The sequence below is a fragment of the Sinocyclocheilus grahami genome, unplaced genomic scaffold (genome assembly GCF_001515645.1).
Source record: "Sinocyclocheilus grahami isolate Dianchi unplaced genomic scaffold, SAMN03320097.WGS_v1.1 scaffold184.1, whole genome shotgun sequence".
Classification (NCBI taxonomy): domain Eukaryota; kingdom Metazoa; phylum Chordata; class Actinopteri; order Cypriniformes; family Cyprinidae; genus Sinocyclocheilus; species Sinocyclocheilus grahami.
Window position 1 is genome coordinate 1,007,128 of NW_015505363.1, and position 14,479 is coordinate 1,021,606.

A 14,479-nucleotide genomic window follows, 5' to 3' on the forward strand; every position below is an offset into this window, starting at 1 on the left:
TCACGTATGCCATTCACAACAGCATCATAGCAGATTTAGTCCACCAAGACCAAATACATTAACACTGTCATATCCATTACATGCTAAGCTATTCTGAGAGTTGCCATGACAGAAATATATTTATAGTCAGTTTTGGTGTTGCAGTGCATTGCCTGCAGACAATTATATATCTGTGAAAGGCAAAGTACAATAATCAGAAGAATAGGAGCAAATCACTACCTATTAAAACAAACTCCATCACAAAGTAGTTTCTGCAGATGCACAATAGACTTAAATGTAAAATGAATGTCGACACAATGTAGTGAAATCCACAATCATACAGTAATCTACCCTGCCTGCTAAAGGGGCACCTCAGCCACAACCCTGGGGTCAAGGCCCTGGCTAGACTTGATTTGAGAGTAATGAGCATATAAGCCACGAAAATCGATCCAAGCATGCTAACATCGAGATGATCAATCAGGCAAACTGGACTGTTTGAATATCAATACTCTGAAACATTCAGGGCATTCAGAAAAGGTATGATGAGCCCTTACTGGGATATTTAGCACGAAATGTCCAATTTAATCAAATTATTTAGAAGAAAGCAGACAGGCATTTCTATTTATATCAAGTTTCAGATAAAGTTTAACTGTAAACTGGGTGCCAGCTACATATGGTGTGGAATGTGTTGATGCAATATTCATGGCGAGCATGAAAGCAGAGCACAACACAGCACTGAGGACTCTCTGAAGTCTCTTTCACACTCAACAGAAAAGAAACATAGCGTGAAGGAAAGCCATGTGTGATGGACCGATGCTCTGGCCTTTCACATGAATACCAGCAAGCTTTATTAAAGTTGTGACCGCTAAGCAAATATTTAACTATTTGTCACTGAATTTTTTGTACAGATTCTTGGTATAAAGATACTGAAGTTAACTGACAGCAAGGCATACCAACATAAAGTATACATCAGGGTATCTGCAGGATTTATAAGCTCAAATTTAAGACTTTTTGAGACCTTTTTTTAAGACCTGCACAAATAAAATTGACTGTAAAAAGCACAATTTACAGTTCAGATATAGGTTTTCACAAAACAATAAGTTTTATAAAATGATAAACTTCACATCTCAGCCTTTAAACCACTTTCAAGAAAATGGATGAGTCAAAAGTTTAAATTATTATATTAATTTAAACAATTATTAATTATTGTTATATATATATATAACAATATATATACAATATCTGTGAAAGGCAAAGTACAATAATCAGAAGAATAGGAGCAAATCACTACCTATTAAAACAAACTCCATCACAAAGTAGTTTCTGCAGATGCACAATAGACTTAAATGTAAAATGAATGTCGACACAATGTAGTGAAATCCACAATCATACAGTAATCTACCCTGCCTGCTAAAGGGGCACCTCAGCCACAACCCTGGGGTCAAGGCCCTGGCTAGACTTGATTTGAGAGTAATGAGCATATAAGCCACGAAAATCGATCCAAGCATGCTAACATCGAAATGATCAATCAGGCAAACTGGACTGTTTGAATATCAATACTCTGAAACATTCAGGGCATTCAGAAAAGGTATGATGAGCCCTTACTGGGATATTTAGCACGAAATGTCAAATTTTATCAAATTATTTAGAAGAAAGCAGACAGGCATTTTTATTTATATCAAGTTTCAGATAAAGTTTAACTGTAAACTGGGTGCCAGCTACATATGGTGTGGAATGTGTTGATGCAATATTCATGGCGAGCATGAAAGCAGAGCACAACACAGCACTGAGGACTCTCTGAAGTCTCTTTCACACTCAACAGAAAAGAAACATAGCGTGAAGGAAAGCCATGTGTGATGGACCGATGCTCTGGCCTTTCACATGAATACCAGCAAGCGTTATTAAAGTTGTGACCGCTAAGCAAATATTTAACTATTTGTCACTGAATATTTTGTACAGATTCTTGGTATAAAGATACTGAAGTTAACTGACAGCAAGGCATACCAACATAAAGTATACATCAGGGTATCTGCAGGATTTATAAGCTCAAATTTAAGACTTTTTGAGACCTTTTTTTAAGACCTGCACAAATAAAATTGACTGTAAAAAGCACAATTTACAGTTCAGATATAGGTTTTCACAAAACAATAAGTTTTATAAAATGATAAACTTCACATCTCAGCCTTTAAACCACTTTCAAGAAAATGGATGAGTCAAAAGTTTAAATTATTATATTAATTTAAACAATTATTAATTATTGTTATATATATATATAACAATATATATACACACACACACACATATATATATATATTTATTTATTTATTTATACAACAGTTCGTTCTGGTTCTCAAATCTGATTGGTTGAGAACCGTGAGATATTGTACTGGTATCGCTACAGGAACGCCCTTTCACAATTTTATATCACTCCGCTTTTCTAGCCGGGTCTATGCTTTTTTTTTAATTTTTTATTACTCACTGAGCTAATCGTAGAGTAAGTTAGTTAATATAAGAAGAAACGTATAGCTTCGCGATCTCTCTCTCTCTCATTTGGATGCGTAGAGTACGTTAGTTAATATAAGAAGAAACGTATAGCTTCGCGATCTCTCTCTCTCTCTCATTTGGATGCGTAGAGTACGTTAGTTAATATAAGAAGAAACGTATAGCTTCGCGATCTCTCTCTCTCTCATTTGGATGCGTAGAGTACGTTAGTTAATATAAGAAGAAACGTCTAGCTTCACGGTTTCTCTCTCTCTCATTTGGATGCACGTCTTGCCGCATTATTTCTCACTAATAACCTAACTGAAGCAGAACATGCCCTTGATACGAATTCTAAAAGTGACGCATGTTTAACGGTCAACTTGAGCTTTGAATCCGTGGCGGAAGGAAGTAGTTCCGCACAAAAGAGGGTTTTATTAGGCACTCCGTTGTTTCTTGTTTAATTACACTCATGTTCCGTCGAACTGTTGTATAAACACAATATCACTCTCGTACTCGAGTGATATTGCTCATATATATATATATATATATATATAAAATATAATTGCATAATTTTTGAAAATGCAAATTCATTCTCTGGCAGCAGGTGACGCATTTGGAACGGCAGATATATTGCAGCTTCCCCTGAAACTGCAGTACACAATGCAGCACTGCACCTGACTTTGAAACATGCAGCACTGGTGTTTGTTCAATGAAATCATAGCCTTTTGAAGTTTAATCATCACATTCAATTTGCAATTTTTATATTTCCATCCCCAAATTTAAGACCTCTTGAAATCATAATTAAGACTTACTTTCTTGTACCATTTAAGACTTTTTATGGCCTTAAATTTGAAAACTAAACTTAAGACTTAAGACTTTTTAAGGACCCACGGAAACCCAGATAAATATACACAAAGTTTCACAGCAATCCTGATTTTACACAAGTCTGCCTAGACAAGTCACATGTTTTTTCCACATTCTACAACCATGTACGTCAAGCAGGGTTGACGTATAGTAGTATTGTACTTCTCCAGTTAGAATTGCACAATGAATTAATGGTCAAGGGATAACCCTGTCTTTGTTTTGAAGCCACTTAAGGAGTAATGCAGCATGAAGTAGGAAACACCCACTGATTTGAAGTGGTTACAAAAAAGCTATAATTTAAGGTGTTGTGCTTAGCAACCTAGTGTATGTGATGTATGTCGTGATAGGGCTGCGGAGAGCAAGGAAAAACAATGAAAATCAGTTGAAGATAGTGTCTGGGTATATTGCACAATTCAAATTTAATATATATATATCCAATGCATCCAATCAAATTCTGTAGTACTTTGGAGCTTATTCACCTGTGATTTGGTTACTCAAACTAGGAAAATGCCAGAAAGGACAAATCGTGAAACATGCCCTCAACCTTAAAAAAAACATTAAGAAAATTACTTAATTTAAAAGGGAAACGACCCAAACTAAATACAGCCTCACTTGCAACTAAAATCTCCAGTAATTTAAGCTTACACTTAGAAACCAAAATCCTATCAATGTTCCTATTATTTGTGCAGTTATTGGTAGCATTAATAAAATGTTTGTCCAATTTGTCCAAGTCAACAAACATTTTTTTTTATATGGCAATTGAAGGAAAAACTAGGGAAGAATATTTCAACATCAAAGAAAATATTAAAAGGTAACTGTGAGTTTAAATTTAGCACTAGTCACATTGTAAGATATAAAATAGCATTTATGAGTTGAAGCCCTACTGCATTTTTTTTAATATTTGACTTTTTTTAAAAGAGAAAAGCTTCTGTCAAACTCAAAGTGCTCAAGCAATACTTAAAGATGCAAGGTGCAAATGAGCAACAACAGTAACCAGAGACCAGCAACTCGACTTTCATCTATGCACACAGTCTTTCCATTTACTCCCACCATCTTCCTCTCTCTCGCTCATGCATTAATTTTTCAAGCGCTTAAATGGCCATCTTGGCAGAGGCTGAGAGCACAGAGTCAAGGGTTCCTACTTCCAGTAACAAAGTAGTAGATGTATTTGTCGACAGATGAGCCTGTAAAAACACGCTTGACAACACCAAACCGAGACCTTATAATCTTTGTCATCATATGGTGTGGGACTCCAGTACGCCCACACTGTTGCTAGTGCTCTATTGCAGTTGGCTGTTGTGTAAATTAGGATTAAATTAAGATAAAGAACAGGGCTCTTTGCCTCATATCATTATTCATACGTGCTGCAGTGGGAAAATTAAACCTCAGACAGCATGAGAAACATGGGAGCAGCTGGCAGCCCGCATATAGACACGATCTCCATCGCTCTTCTCTGAGGACTTGGGCTCTCTAAGCAGAGCGGTCATTAATGGTAACAAATGGAGGGCAACGTCATGCCAGATCACCACAGATCTGCCTCTCAGGACCACAGAACTACTGCCATTCTGTGGGGGGAAACATTAACGGTGAAGTGGGTCTTTTTTCAACGCTGAAATACTTTTCCGGTGTAATGAGTGGAGACAACCAAGTAAGCCATTTGTAGATTCTGGTGCTTTCCTGCTGTGACGCTGGTTGGTTTTAAGAGGTCCGACATGTTAAGGCATGAGTTTGAGCCAGGACAACCAGTTTCTCTGAACAACTGACGATGGGGGAGGGGCTGAAGGGGCAATAGGAGTGTTTGAAAAACATTCTGTGCAATACCACTTGGTGCCACTAGGATGCAAAAGTTTAATTTAATCTTTATTAGCGATTTGCCGATTCGATACTCAGGATCGGTCCGATACAGACCGATCCTTGACGGATGGAGTATCAGTCAGAGGGGACCAATCCAAATCCGAAATGGACAAAAAAATACTATAAAAGCACTATAAACATTTTCATGTACTATACTCAAATTCTACTTAAGACCGCTTTATTTGAAAAACATACATTATATTAGGTTGTTACATTTCTGTTCTTGGAAACTATTTTCTCCGTTGCAGCAGTCAAGTCCTTCTCCATTCAGCATTCAAACAGCATGTCGCATTCAGTTACGACAGTCAACACAGTAAAATTATTTTCAAGATGTTCCACTATATGCATAATCGGAACATAAAGGTCTTTTGTTTAAAAGGACTGTATTTATTGGTGATTCTGAATGGTGTGGTACTCGCTATCGGGTATCTGTTAGATGAGAGCATTGAGAGAATCTAGTTACACAGACGGTAACTAGAATTAAAAACCTTGATGAGAAAGGCTCAGTGCACTGCTGAATAGATGCAATACATTAAGTGTTGCCCACAATCTTTCCTTTCGTTGTCTAATCATTTCATAATAAAGTGTGGTTTGCCAGTCAAAAAAGCGATGTTGCTTTAAAGCACATCACTGTGCCCTGAATGTCTATTAGGACATTGGAGCCTTTCATAGTTTTGTTTTGTCTCCACATTTAAAGAATCCAAGGAAAGAGAATTCCAAAGAAAAACCATTTATAGTGTGTATATTTAGGTAGCAATAACTAACACAAATGTATTGTTCATAAGATTTCAAGAACACTGATACATAATTTGCAATTATGTCTTTTTAAATAAAGATTTTACATTAACACCAGTTTCACCATTAACTAGGTGGAAACCCTCACAGCTGGGCCGCTGCTTTTAAACAACGCAAAACAAACAAGAAAAGTATGATTAAATAACAGGACCTGGGTCTCATTGAGTCATTTATTTCATGCTAGGCTGAACTATGTTTGAAATGAGAGCTACATCTCTTTCAATTCTTAGCCAAATACAAACCACATTCTTGGATCATCGCTCGAGTGCGTAGGACCTTCAAAGGCTTGCTTGCTTGGTTTTTTTCTGGCACTCAGTCTCCCCCCATTCCCTTTTCACATACACATATCTTTTATGTGTTTACGTAGTACTCTTTTTAAAAGCTAGCAAGTCTTCTTAGCATTGAATAGTTGTATCACAGAGACAGATATACAAGCATATTAAACCGCTTGTTGATATTTTGATCACACACCACGATACGAGTGAACAACCCTGTGTGGAAGCCTGGAAAAGTAGTCAGCAATTAAACTCAAACTCTATTCCACATGGCCTCCAGGACACCTCTCAAAGTAGACTACATTTGTTTTCAGTTACTAAGAAACATTAACAGATCTTATTCAGGGTAAACGCCACATTTAATGTGACACGAATGAAAACAAGGCTGTGAGAGTCAGAAGTAGGAATATGAAGAGTCCATTCAATGGGTTGTGTGGTCTTAAAGATGCCATGAAATCGAAAAGTTTTGTGTGTTAGCTTTGTGTTAATGCTAACAATTTCTAATCTTTCTACATTTGCACTAAGGTACACAACAATACAACCTATTAAAACGACTGTATTTTTCAGAGCCTCGTTTTAATTTCTGCCAGTTTCTAAAGTAAAAACTCAGTCAACCCAACAGTTTCCCAAAAACTCTCTGAACATGAAAATGTTACAATGTCTTATGGTCACCCACTTGCAAAAGGGGGTGGTTTAGTGAGTACCGGACGGCTTCTGGCTCGAGCCCCATAAGGAACGAGCCATGAACCGACATCACGGTGTCCTTGTAAGGCACTTAACCCAAGGTTTCTCAAGGGGGATTGTCCCTGTAATAATATAGGGACACCATGATTGTGCCAAGTAGGACAAGTTCCTGGAAAAGCATTAGGTTAGGGGAGTGAAAATTCAACACGCTTTTCCATCCTTCCTCCACTTCCTAAGAATTCACTGGATTTGCCATATAAGAGCAGAAAACAAGACATATGCTTGATTTTAGGATTACGTTATATCGGGGTTAGGACTAAATTCCACTGACAGGAATAGGGCTGTCGCGATTCGTCGATTTTATTTGACACTTCGATTTTTAAAAATCCTCAAATAAATTTTGCTCGCATTTGCTGGTTTCCCAAGGCTGCATGATATATTAAACCCATTTAAAAATCATAATTAAGCATAATTGTGAATTCACAAAAGCTATGATTTAATTAAATAATTATATGCGATGCAGTTCTAATACAGTATATTAGCTTTAATGATTTACATGCGTGTAGGTTAAGTACATGCGTCACACAGCGGCTCCGTTCACAGTAGTTCCACAGGAACTGTTATCATTTACATGTGTGGAGCATCTCAAGCTCCATCTCTGCATGTTGTTGAGAGTTTGGGTTTATTATAACGTTCATCTGGGAACGCAACGTGTGCCATTTCATCAGATCTGTAAGGTAAATCATTTATAAATCTACGCAAAGTCAGGAGGATACACCGCGGATTCAAAATAAAAGCTCAAACCCTCACTCTGTGTTTACACTTTTTGATGTGCACATATTCTTTAAATTAGAGTGGCTATAGCATTTCTGTCCTAAAGAAATTGCCAAATATTAAAGATTAAGTGGACATTTGAATTAAACGGGTCATATGATGTTGCTAAAAAGAACATTATTTTGTGTATTTGGTGGAATGAAATGTTTATGCTGTTTAAGGTAAAAAAAACATTATTTTACACATACTGTACATTATTGTTTCTCCTCTATGCCCCACCTTTCTGAAACGCGTCGATTTTTACAAAGCGTAGTTTCGCTTTCACAACGAAACAGCGTCACACACGGTGGCCTAGAGTGAGCGGGGCGGCCTAGAGTGAGCAGAGGCGGCGGGGCTTGAGAACGGCGCAGCCGGCGGATTCAACGAAGGAGCGTCCGGTCCAAAGAGAAAGGAAAAATTGAAATCGTATCATATGACCCCTTTAAATGGTGCTTGGCACCCGTTGGCACCCTCTGCAGGCCTTTGTTGTAATGCGTAATGTGCATTAGCTCTCTATTGTTTATAATACATTATGTATTTTAACAGTTTTGTTCAATAAAACCATATGATTTCTTGCTTTTGATACGTTATTTGAACTAATTATTATTGCCTAATTGCTATTATATATGCATTTTAAGCAATTTTAAAGGCTATTTTTCACTTACATCTATTTTTATTACCACAAACATTTTTTATTATAATTATAGGGCCCTATGAAATCCGTTTTATTTCCAAATTCATTTTTTTTTCCATTTTAATTTTTCTATACTCTGTTTTAATGGTTTTTAAATTAAATTTTATCAATCAAAAAGCCCGTCTAATTAATTGAGTTTTACAGTTTTATCTTTACCAAATTCTGTTTTCCATTATTTTCTGGATTCCATTTTAATGGTTCCAATAAATTGTATTAATCAAAAGCATCTCCAATTAATTTTTTTTTTTTCAGAAATACTGCACATTTACATTTATTTCCCAAATCAATTCTGGTAAATAACATTTCTGATAAATACTCCTTTAAAAAGTGTTTTTTGATTATAATTGTATTATTAGTAGACTAGAACATGTGGATATGTTGTCATTCTTACACTATAATACTGAACTTTGATTTCAGTAATTTGGACTATGAGATGGACACTTGCTTTCTTGCACTCTATGTTGCACTTCACTTTTGCTTAAAAAAATGATTTCATAAAAATTTGGATTTCATTTGGTTTAATAAAATATAGTTGAATAAAATATTCTCAAGTAAAATTGTTTTTTTTTGCGGTAAATTAATCGTTTAGATTAATCCATTCATCGATAGATTAATCGAAATAAAAATAGTCGTTAGTGGCAGCCCTAGACAGGAATGTTCTGCCAGGACTAACAGAAGTTGTTGAGGAACATATCTTACTTGGCAAAATCACTAGCAGGGCCAACACAAAATCTACACCACACAACTCTGCATTTCCATTCTTTGCATGTTTGTGGTGTACATACTTTGATTCTCAACTCTATTAACACAATTTTAAATGTTACAAATCCATTTCACCTATCTACACCCAAAATCAGCACAGTCAATGCCAAAAAAGTCCTTGAAAAGATTCCTACCAGCTAAGTTGTTTTGGATAAACACATCTGCTAAGTGACTCCTTATCTACTAGTCAAGTCAAGTCAAGTCACCTTTATTTATATAGCGCTTTTAACAATACAGATTGTGACAAAGCAACTGAACAGCATTAATTAGGAAAATAGTGTCAATAATGCAAAATGACAATAGTAAACACTAATTTTTCAGTTAAAGACAGTTCATCATTGAATTCAGTGATGTCAACATCCAGCTCATCCAGCTACTAGCATGCAGTGTTGTAACTTCTGTGCAATGTCTGAAAATTGTGATTTCAGGTGACATTCGTTCACCTTTTCCCTGTTTGCGGATCACTGTCACTGCTTTGAGTTTAAAGGGCAAAGTGGGGGAGGGAGTCCTCTTGTTCATTGCACGCTTCTCCTTCACATTAGTGAAGCAGCCAGTTCCCGGCTGCCCATTAGCTGTGTGACAGATCTGTAATAAACACAGCCTGTCACCTCTGAAGCCTGCTGCACATTTCCTGGGTAATAAATAACCCCCCCAATACACATACCCTTCCCCCACCGCAAGGCTCAATAGACCTGAAACCTGATTTCTGTCGAGCATCCCAGCAGCTGCTGAAGCAAGAAATTCCACCGCACCCAGATAGCCCTGGAAAATATATGAATATAAAAAAGGAGTCCATGAATAAATCAAAACCTCTCTTTTTACTCACCCTATGGAAGAGAATGAAAAAAGGTAGCGGAGAAATGAAGGGAAAAAAGTCAAGAAACAAGGGTACTGCAGGGAGAAAACGAAAGGGCGATAAGAGTAGAGGTTATCAATAAGCTCATGGCCTCAGGCTACTTTGTAGCTCCTCAGTAAAGTAGCTGATGAGGTATCTGGTAGGTGATTTTGCACACTTTTCTACACCGATTGTGTGGGACAATCTGGCAGAATTCTGCAGAATGGATTTAAATATGGTAAAAAGTGTTAAAGGAGCTGAGAGATCTCAGTAGCAAGTAACTAGATACCCATGTGTAGAACAGTATTTCACTTTGTTTTCAGAGTCTCTGAATGAGTCCATGGTTTCCCAAATTTGTTGGAGAATAAAACAAACAGCAGTCCTCTTTTCATTAACTGAAATGAAACAATAACTCCAAAGTGTGTGAGTCAGTAGCCTATATTTTTGTGGTATCAACTTTTGTAGATAAAGTTGCCCTTATACGGCATGGAAAAATTTTACATTTTACGTTTTACATTCTGGTCAGACAATCTCCTCCTGGCCTAAGTGGGCAGTTCTTGCCAGAATAAACTGCCAAGTGAACCAGACATCATGCCAATAGTCAGAAGCCAGGCTATAAGTCACCAGAAGCACAAAAATATGACCTGTTTATTAAAATCAAGCTTTATTTAATACAGTGCAGTTGGTTAATCCAGACAAAAGTGGTTTCCTTTAAGTAAATAAACAGATCATCTACTTCAAGTCTGTCCTTCAGCAAAGCAGTTCAGCACAGCATGCTAGCATATTAATAATGCATGCAGCTTGCAAGGCACGCTTGTTTGGATATTGAAGCTGTATTTATTCGAATAAAGCAAGGAGAGAGAGACAACCTTTGGCCTTTAAAAGGCTAGCATGTAACTGAATCACTGATGTGAGCTTGCAATATTCACACACGGCTGAAGCCACTCGTCAGGATATCTCCGATAGCTCGATATAGCGAAGATGACCTTCAGTGCGGAGATGAAATAACAGGATAAAAGATTCCGGTGCCTGGTGAACAGAAATCTCAGCACCCACACAGCTTTTAATACAGTCATTTTAATCAGCGAATGGAAATTTCGTTGTAAAGGAACGACAGAGTCCAAATTTCCCACATCTAAATGTCAGCAATTCCATCAACAATGAGGGGTAGATGGATGGTGTTCTATTATACAAGTCAGTTTTCCGTAATAGCTTTGTTCTCCGAGACCGCAAGCATCTTTATGTGATTGCTAATCCATATATCAACACGCTGTTGGGATGACAGGGTAAAGACATGTGCAGGAAAAAATGGGTAGTTCAACAAGGTTATTTACACTGTGCTCTCTCGTCTTGTATAATATCTCGTTTTGGCATGCAAGTCTTTTTAATTACTTAAAAAAAATTCAACTGTGATTTGCACTTGAAATTCAGATTTTTTTTTTTTACGTTTTATTTTAAACAAATGTTTCGGCTCACAGGCTTTCTCCAGTGTGCCAGGACAAAAAGTGTGATACCTTGACCCTAACGTTGGATAAACCGTGGAAGACACGGGGGAGGTAAAGGGCAGGACATCTCTGTGGTGACTTCTTACTCTTCACTGCTCTCCCAGCTTATCAGTCCATATCTCCTCCCCCATTCACCCCGTGAGGAGTTCACAGAGTTCGGCTCTCCTGAGAGCTCTGGCAGCTTAGGAGAGAATGAAAATGAATGGGAAACGGTGGCTAGACACAAGGTCAAAATGGATATAAAATTCTCCATTACGATATGAAAAGCTGGTGGAGGAAGGAGGGAGCTTTGAATGTCAGAGGGAAGAGGGCCTGGTTTTGTGCTTCCTTTATGTGAAAACAAAAGACCCCGAACAGTCAGTCACCAATGCTCTTGTAAAAGCAATCACCAATGCTTGTCAGAGACGCTTTCCACCTGAGAATTCAGGCATTCACTATCATTGAAGTAACATAATTAATTTATCATTTTTATCTGAGAAGCTAAGCAGGTTATAACAGAAAAGAATGTGTAAATGTGATTAAGGAGGAACCGTCACGCAGATACTATCCAAGTGTGAAATGCTTCCAGTCTGTACTGTGAAATAACACCACTGTTGACAGTCGAGCTGCTGTGAAGAATGACTGGGCAAACAGCACTAAACAACATCTGTTAAGAGCAGAGATTTCCTGGGAACATTACTGAAGATTGAAAGCAATGCATTCATATAGGCATATTTGCAGGTCCAAACGGATGTTTCTTTTATCATAAAGGTCTTTTTTATGCTGTCTGGTGACAAAACTTGGGTCATGTGACTGGAACGAGGAGGTCTATCGTTCTTAGAAGAAAGTTAACATTCCTCCGTCAGCAATCCCATTCATCTCAATGGCACTTGCTCAGCTGGTGCAGGACCTCCCAGAAGTCAGCACCATGAGTTTTTATTTTTTATATAAGCTGGCTGATGGCACCACAAGAACGTGCACAGACCCAAATCCTTCAACATCCTGAGCTGTGATGCCAAACCCAGGGAAAAGGACCAGCCGGAGTAGTTGTTCAGATCAACAATTATTTGTTTTGTATTGTTTGAATATTTTTATGTTAATCACCTTCTTCAATCATACACTATGGAACAATTTTAAACAATCAATTTCCACAGTGCTACCATGGGTTTTCCATGGTATATTTGTATGGAAATTGTATGGTTCTCTTTCCAAACTCATGCAAATCAAATATGCTACCATTATTATTGGCAATGCCTAAAGATGTGATCCACCATGTGAAAATAGTTCTGCATAAATCAAATGAATGAACACCTTGATCATAACCAAAGGGAACCAAAGCTAAATGATGATAGTGAGGACAACAATAAGCATTAACTGATAAGAACAACCAGCACAAGACATGAAAAGAATAATCTTGTGTTTCCTAGGGAAATTTCACCACCAACACTGCACATCATCTTGCATGTGGAGTAAACAAACATCCACAAAAGTAATTATGAAAATTTATAAAAAAGCAATAGATGATGTGCAACATCACAGCTCTGTTTCAAAACCTAGTGAGCTGCCTCGATGCCTACTGTCTAGATGGGCACAAATAGTTTCTCACTGGACACTCGTTTTTTGAGTTTGGCATTATCAAGTTGCTACACTAATGTCATGATACTCTAAATTCAAAACAAAATACTATTTGTAATCAACACTGCTTTTGCCTTGTCTAACAACAAATTTATATTTTCACAAGGCTTGGTGCTATGCACTGTGGGATATACATGAATAATATATAGTACTAGGCCCTTTCGCACCGCTTTAGTTCCAGAACTAAATGTACGGTACTAAAGTACTGGGACGATTTTGCGTGATCTATTTCCCATCATCTATCGCTGTTCTCCATACTTGCGGAATAAGTTGACATGCTTACAGTATGTTTACACGGCGTTTTAAATCATGGCGGGTGAGGGCGTTTTCGTACGCGTTTGGCCAATCAATGTCTACTTGCGTCACGATTAGTACCAGTTGTGCTGGTTAGACCCTGCTCTGGAGTAGGAGCTAACTTGGTTCTCGAAAAAGGCAGTCCGGTACTAAAATCGCTCCCAGTTCCGGCGGTGCGAAAACGCCGAAAAGTGGGTAGTTCCACAATTAGTTCTGGTACTATGAAAAGGTTCCTGCGGTGCGAAAGGCCCTACTGTGTAAAAGTACATTAGATGTTTCGGTAACCAATTCTTTCTATTAATTAGTTGCTTATTAGAATGCATATTACTAGCATATTGGCTGTTTATTAGTACTTATAAAGCATATTTGAATGCCTGTATGACTGTATTTTAGATCCCTTAATCCACCCCGTACCTAAACTTAACAACTAACTTACTAACTATTAATAAGCTGCAAACTAGGAGTTTGTTCAGGGAAAACTCTTAGTTAATAGTGAATATGTGTTCCCTATACTAAAGTGTTGCAGATGTTTCTCAAAAACATTTGTTTTGTTTTGTCTTTTGTTTTAGTGTGACAACATGCCTTTTACAAATATTGTATAATATACATGATTGGATATAATTAAACCTCTTTAACATTTTTTGAAGCATCTAAAGAATTCTGCACAGTACCATTGTTGTGTATGTTTGTTGGCGCTTGCCTTTAAAATCGACATGTACTGCGCATGTCTACACACCTAACACATACTACGCACGCGCATGACGTCACCGTTTTCAAAGATTCCCGTTTTGGGTGTTTACACGGAAATGATAACAGTGGCATTTTCAAAAACTTGCACTTTGAAAGATGGGCACAAATAGTTTCTCACTGGACACTCGTTTTTTGAGTTTGGCATTATCAAGTTGCTACACTAATGTCATGATACTCTAAATTCAAAACAAAATACTATTTGTAATCAACACTGCTTTTGCCTTGTCTAACAACAAATGTATATTTTCACAAGGCTTGGTGCTATGCACTGTGGGATATA

At 37.4% G+C, this 14,479-nt stretch overlaps 1 protein-coding gene across 2 annotated transcripts in view; it reads right to left on the reverse strand.

Moving 5' to 3' along the window:
* Positions 1-14,479, reverse strand: part of trip4 (thyroid hormone receptor interactor 4) — an 83,072-nt gene that overhangs the window by 26,723 nt on the left and 41,870 nt on the right. The window lies entirely within an intron of this gene.